The sequence below is a fragment of the Cebus imitator genome, unplaced genomic scaffold (assembly GCF_001604975.1).
Source record: "Cebus imitator isolate Cc_AM_T3 unplaced genomic scaffold, Cebus_imitator-1.0 Scaffold198, whole genome shotgun sequence".
Classification (NCBI taxonomy): Eukaryota; Metazoa; Chordata; class Mammalia; order Primates; family Cebidae; genus Cebus; species Cebus imitator.
Window position 1 is genome coordinate 3,076,535 of NW_016107513.1, and position 7,501 is coordinate 3,084,035.

General features: G+C 42.9%; 1 pseudogene; it reads right to left on the minus strand.

The window, feature by feature from the left end:
* Positions 1 to 6,908: 6,908 nt before the first annotated feature.
* On the minus strand, positions 6,909 to 7,027 carry LOC119473969 (annotated as a pseudogene).
* Positions 7,028 to 7,501: the final 474 nt, after the last annotated feature.

Below are 7,501 nucleotides of genomic sequence, written 5' to 3' on the forward strand. Positions count from 1 at the left end.
AGAGAGACCATCTCTTCCTGTGGTTCTCTTTTAGGCATGAGGAATCCCCCTCTTATGTCACTGGCTAGGATCAGATCACATGCTCATTTCTGAACCAATCACTGTGGAATAGGATTGCCTTTAGACCAATCCGGGAGCTGGGGGCGGGGTGATCAGAGGCTCCTGACTGCCTGGGTTTAGGCTGAGAATGAAGCTGAGGTTCCGTTGGCCTGGAAGAGAAGGGAAATGGATGCCGAGAAGGCAGCCAGTAGTGTTTTCACTTGTCAAATACTATAAACACTTTTCCCCCCCAATCTGTGCTTTAGGAGGCATCTGCTAGAGGCATTTGTAAGATGAAGCCAAAGAATCTGGCAGACAGTTCCTGACTTTCCTATATCAAGTTCAGGGTTATGAAAAATGATAAAAAGTGTTTCCACCCTTCAAGTCAGTTTATGCTACATAAACGGAGTAAATGATCCGAAGCCGGTGGAGGATGCCTTTAAAGGGAAAAGCCTAAAATAACAACTCCCATTTTGAAGGTTATGTTAAGTAATACCTTCTGGAGGTCAGTGTTCTTCTAGGCACTGGAGTGACAGCGGAGGAAAAGATAATGTTCCTTCTGTTACGGAATTTGTACATTGGGTGGACAATCAGCAAATAAGTAAATGAGCAAAACAGTTTCAAATAATGCTAATGAGTATAAACTGCACGAGGACAGAGGCCTTTAGTGTGTGGTGCATGGTTTCCAGTGCCCAGGACAATGCCTGGGGAATAGTAAGCCTTCAGCAAATACTGAATAAATTAATGAGCAAAGAGTAAGACCGGAAAAGTGGGGCAGCCTCATCCTCCTTTAATAAAAGGTGTGCCATCTGAGTGTGTGTGTTTAAACCTTGGGCCTGGATGGCAGAGGGTTGTGTAAGAGGAGACTGAAAGCATATGAGAGCTAGCTGCCATCTCCTTTCCCCCCTGACATATGCCACCTTTGCTTCACTGTCCTCCAACTAGGAGGCTGGTGTTGCGCCAAACCCCTGTGAACCTCAATAGGGAGGCACCAGGTTCAAGAGGTCGAAGAAAAGATCCAGAGCTAGCAAAGGAGACATCATTTTATTAGGGGCTCGCATGCAGGGAAGAGTCCAGTGGGGTGAGCTGGACGGGAGATCCGCCTGATGTACAGAATTGGTCCGGGGTGGGCTAGACAAGATATCTACCTTTCTACAATCCACTAGTGGTAGTTTGAACAACGTATCCACCTTATATATAGTCCAGTGTCAGTGGACTGGACAGACAAACTGCAACTGCTTGCCAACAGCATGCAGTTTATTTAATATTTTCACTTCAAACCCTCCCCTTAATGACCTCCACCTGGCAACTTTCATGTAATCTAAAACCGAGGACCTCAATTCTCTGCATGGCCATGTTGCACGCAATGGGCAGAGGCTCAGACGGTCTTCATAGACAAGGAGTTAATCTCTGGGTTGGCCACTCCTGATTCCCTTCTTTGGAACACACTTTCGGGTGAATCTGCATACAGGGCCATTCCATTCTAAGGCTATGCTTAAGTTATGGCTGTTGGGAGCATTTACCCTGCAGTTGGTTTACAAAATTGGAAGGGGTTTGGACTTGAGAGCTGGAACTCTAGCTGTAACCCTAACCTTGGCATATTATCTGTGTATGCGCCAACTCTCTGTGCCTCAGCTTATTTGTTTGCAAACCAAAGTGGGATAATAACACTCACGTCACAGGTGTGTTATGAAGACTCAGTGAGATACGTTATGAACAATGCCTTGTTGCTGGACACAGAAGCCTTTATAAAACCGGTCCTTTTGTCCCCTCACTTACCAGGAGTTTGAGCTAGAGTCCCAAGTGAGCTGCTTTCCCCATAATACTGTAGAAGCCATAACAGCCCGGTGGTAGTTACCCAGAATTCTAGGCCCATGGGGAATGTGTGTGTGTGAGTTTGTGGGCAAATTGCCTGCTGTAATAGAGAGTAGTTTACAATGTGTTCTCGTATTGACTATTTCATCTACACCACAAGTCTTTGATGGAGTCAGGACAAATATTATCATCCCCATTTTACAGATAAAGTGACTTTGAAAATTGAGGTCACCGACAAAAGGATGCCAGGCTTTGGCTTAAGAGAATGTTACGGGTGTTTGACCTTCTATCTGGACCATAGCCCTTGGCTCTTTTGCAATGTTGGGTGACTGAAGATGCTCAATGAAAGCCTGACTACTCATCAGGCATTCTATTCTAGCACACAGCCTGCATGAAGACAGGCCTGTTTCTTTTTGCTCCCTCCTTGGAAAAACTGTCAGCTCTAGAACTTTTATCTCAACTCTTGATATCCATCCAGCTTCCTGGAGATGGGCTACCCACCAGAAGTCAGCGACCAGAGAAAACCTCTGCTTCACAAATGCACATTGACATTGTAAGCAGTGGAATAAATTGGCCCGGTTTTACTGCAGAAAAATAAGCATGTTCTGAAATGATAGAAGCTCCCCGTCAATTAGGGAAATTAACATCCCTCTCTGTGGTTGGTGCTGTTGCTGCACCTCATTTGCCTGACCCAAAGCACAGCAGTTACTTTTCCATGAGCCATTCCAGTTGGACAGTAAATAGGATTTTTGGGATCTTCTTTCTGTGGGTCCTGCTCCAGACTGGGCTCTCAATTCTGCCTGTGGTATCCTCCCAGAGTGAGATGGGAGGCAGATGCACATTGGGGAAAGTTGCAGTTGTGCTATTTAGAGCAAGTAATAATAGACATGGTAAAGCACAAATTAAGAATTGTTCTTGCACAACATGCCCAGCTGTCTCTAGTGAGGAACAGCAGGAGAGTGGATCTACTGGACTGGATCCATTGGATCAATAAGTCCCATTGGTTAAAATGATCAGAGCAAAATGATGAAGAGATCTGAGTTTCAGTTTACCCAGAAAGAAAATACAAGCATATCTCAGAGATATAGCAGGTTCAGTCCTGGGCCATTGCAATAAAACAAGTATCACAATAAAGCAGGTCACACATATTTTTTGGTTTCCTAGTACATACAAAGTTATATATGTACTAACTGTAGTTTATTAAGTATTTAATAATATTTTGTCTAAAAATGTACATATCTGAATTTAAAAATAATTCAGTGCTAAAAAAATGCTTACCATCATCTGAATCTTCAGTGGGTCATAATATTTTTGCTGCTGGAGGGTCCTGACTCGATGTTAATGGCTTCTGACTGATCAGGGTGTTGGCTGCTGAAGGATGGGGTGGCTGTGGCAATTTCTTTCCTTTTTTTGTGAGATGGGGTCTTGCTTTGTCATCCCAGCTGGTGTCCAGTGGTGCAATCATAGAACTCTGTAACTTCAAATTCCTGAGCTCAAGTAATGCTTTTCTTTCAGCCTCCTACCTCAGCCTCCCAAATAGCAAGGACTACAGGCATGTACTACCATTCTTTGCTAACTTTTTAAAAGTTTTTTAGAAACAGGGTCTCACTCTGTTGCCCAGGCTGGAGTGCAGTGGCATGTTCCTGGCTCACTGCAACCTCCACCTCCCGGGCTCAAGTGATCTTCCCACCTCAGCCTCCTGAGTAGCTGGGATCACAGGTACATACCACCATGTCTGGCTAATTTTTAAAAAATTGGCAGAGATGAGGTTTTGCCATGTTCCTGAAGCAGATCTTCAACTCCTGAGCTCAAACAATCTACCCGCCTCAGCCTCCCAAAGTGCTGGGATTACAGGCATGAGCCACCATGCCTGGTTGTTGCAATTTTTAAAAATAAGAAGACAATGAAGTTTTCCACATCAGTGGACTCTTACTTTCACAAAAAATTTCTCTGTAGCATGCAATACTGTTAGGTAGCATTTTACCCACAGTAGAAATTCTGTCAAAATTGGAATCCATCCTCTCTGGACTGCTTTATCAATTCATTTTATGGAATATTGTATATTCTTTGTTGTCATTTTAACAACATTCCTAGCATCTTTTTTTAAAAATTGTATTTTAAGTTCTGGGGTACATGTACAGAATGTACAGGTTTGTTACATAGGGTATACACGTGCCATGGTGATTTGCTGCATCCATCCCTCCATCATCTACATTAGGTATTTCTCCTAATGTTAGCCCTCCTTAATCCCCCACTCCCTGCTATCCCTCCCCTAACCCGCCCACCCCCCAACAGGCCCCTGTGTGTGATGTTCCCCTCCCTGTGTCCATGTGTTCTCACTGTTCAACACCCGCTCATGAGTGAGAACATGCAGTGTTTGGCTTTCCGTTCTTGTGTCAGTTTGCTGAGAATGATGGTTTCTAGGTTCATCCAACCAGGAGTAGATTCCATCTCAAGAAACCACTTTCTTTGCTCATCCATAGGAAGCAACTCCTCATCCATTTAAGTTTTATCATAAGATTTTGCAGCAATTCAGTTACAGCTTCAAACTCCACCTCTAATTCTAGCTCTTTCGCTATTTCCACCACATCTGCAGTTCCTTCCTCCACTACAATATTGAACTCTCAAAGTCGTCAATGGGGTTTGGAATCAACTTCATATAGACTCCTGTTAATGTTGCTATTCTGACCTTCCATCATGAATCACAAATGTTCCAAATGACATCTAAAACAGTGAATCCTTTCCAGAAAGTTTTCTCTTTACTTTGCCCAGATCCGTTACAGGAATCACTGTCTATGGCAGCTCTTAATCTGTGAAATGTATTTCATAAATAATAAGCCTTGAAAGTTGACTTTACTCCTTGGTCTATCAGCTACAGAATGGACGGTGTGGTAGCAGGCACGAAAACATAAATCTCCTGTGTATCTGCATCAGAGCTCCTGAGTGACCAGGTGCATTGTCAATAAGCGGTAACCTTTTGAAATGAATCACCTCTTTTTCTGAGCAATAGGTCTCAACAGTGGGTTTAAAATATTCAATAAACCATGCTATAAACAGATGTCCTGTCATACAGGCTTTGTTTTCACATCCGTAGAGCACAGGCAGAGTAGAGGTAACATAATTCTTAAGGACTCCAGGATTTGTGAACTTTGGCCTTCACTTAAAGTTATTAGGTGCATTAGTTCCTAACAAGAGAGTCAGCCTGTTTTTTGAAGCTGGGCATTTATCTCCAGCTATGAAAGTCCTAAATGGCATCTTCTTTCAATAGAAGGCTATGTTATATACATTGAGAACCTTGTTTAGAGTAGCTACCTTCATTAATAATCTTAGCTAGACATTCTGGATTACCTGCTGCAGCTTCTCCATCAGCACCTGCTGCTTCACCTTGCACTTTTATGTTGCGGAAATGGCTTCTTTCCTTAAATCTCATGAACCAACCTCTGCTAGCTTCCAGTTTTCCTTCTGCAGCTTCCTCACCTCTCTCGGCCTTCATCGAATTGAAGAGAGTTATGGCCTTGCTCTGGACTACGCTTTGGCTTTACAGAATGTTGTGGTTGTTTGACCTTCTCTCTGGACTACTCAACTTTTCTTCATATCAGCAATAGGGCTATTTTGCTTTCCTATCATTCATGTGTTCACTGGAATAGCACTTTTAATTTCCCTCAAGAGATTTTTTTTTCCATTCGTAACTTGGCTAACAGTTTGGTGCAAGAGACCTAGCTTTCAGCCTATCCTGGCTTTGGACAAACCTTCCTCACTAAACATAATTATTCATCTCTAGTTTTTGATTTAAAGTGAGAGACAGGAAACTCTTCCTTTTACTTGAACACTTAGAGGGCATTGTAGACTTATTAATTGGCTTAATTTCGATATTATTGCATCTCAGGGAATAGGGTGGCTGAAGAAGAAGAAGAGAGACAAGGAATGGCTGGTTGGTGAAGCAGTCAGAAAGCACACAACATTTGGAGATTAAGTTTGTTGTCTAATTTGGGCGCAGTTTGTGAAGCCCCAAAACAATTACAATAGTAATATCAAAGATCATCAATCACAGATCACCATAACAGATATAATAATAACGGAAGTGTTTGACATATTGTGAGAATTGCCAGAATGAGACACGGAGACACAAAATGAGCATGTGCTGTTGGAAAAATGACACCAATACCCTTGCCCAATGCAGGATTGCCATAGACCTTCAATTTGTTAAAACTAACATTTCCATGGTGTCTGCAATAATAATGTGAAGTGCAATAAAAGAGGTATCCCTGTATCCATAATGCTCACTGATATAAAAAATAATTGGCAATGCCTGAGACTATCCTTTGAGAAAGCTTACAATTTATAACCACAGTCCATCGAAAGACCTGGGTGAATCTTTGAGAACACAGAGTCAAATGAAATACAGGGCACATGTTCAAGGAGTGCTATGTCTATTGGAAGAGACAGCTGTGTGGAGACTAGGCATGGTATGGGACCCGTTGCACAAGCTGTGTGTGAGCAACATGGTCCAGTGCTCCATGAACAGACAACATGAAAGGAAGGGCCTGGACAAAACTTTGCTGAAAACGTTACCTTTGAACGTGTCTGCAGGCTAAGCAAAAGTTTTCCAGGTGAGCAGGGGATCTCAAGTTTTGAGGTCAAAGCTTCAGGGAGGCGTTCTCGAGACTAGAATAAGTTGTATTCTTGAGATTGCTCCCTTCGCCCTCAACTTTGGGATTTTGTCTTCTTCCTGTCCACCTTGTTTGCCTCCCTCTGTGGACAGGGAGAAGCAATGTAATACATGTCCGTTGAAAATGTCAAAAGATCAGGAGGAATAACTGATCCACTTATAAAAGTCTCCACTTGAGGACAGTGACTCTGCAGCACAGCAGCTCCTTCGCAATCCTATGGGAGGCATTGCTGATTAACTTGGTATGTTGTCTGCTGAGCCAGCCCCTAAATCTTACCACAGTGTTCCAGGAAGCTTGGATTAATCCAAGTCAGCAGGTTACGGAAAACTTATTTGCTATGTCCATCCAGTTACTTTTATTTATTTATTTATTTGTTAATTAAAAAGCCTACAGCACCCAGTATTCCCAGGCGGTCTCCCATCCAAGTACTAACCAGGCCTGACCCTGCTTAGCTTCCGAGATCAGACAAGATTAGGCACTTTCAGGGTGGTATGGCCATAGACTTCAGTTATTTTTCATTGATCTTGTTAGGCACACATGTCCTACAGTCAGCAGAGCCTCCCTCCCACTGGGGGAGAACAAGGACAGAGCCAGTGTCCCATCTTCAGAAGGATGAGATGGGCTATTGCAGTGAGTGGTACAACACAGGTAGCATCCCCAAAGGTAGAAACTCCTATCCCCAGCTTTGGTTCTGTCATTTCTCTCTCAGTCATATGCTGCTGTCTCTAAATTTTTGACTTTGAGTCCTTTTCATTCTTCCCATGTGAGGCAGCATGAGCTGCAGAGAAGATGAGAGGTAAAACATAAAAAAAAAAACTAGGCGTTCTGTATAACTTAAGAGTCACTTATTGTCTCAGTCTTAAGAGTTTCTTAATGTCTTCAGAGCAACAGGGCAAGCATTCATGACATAGTTAAGAAATTATAGACTGGACAGGGGAAATGTGGTACATATACACCATGAAATATTATGCAGCCAT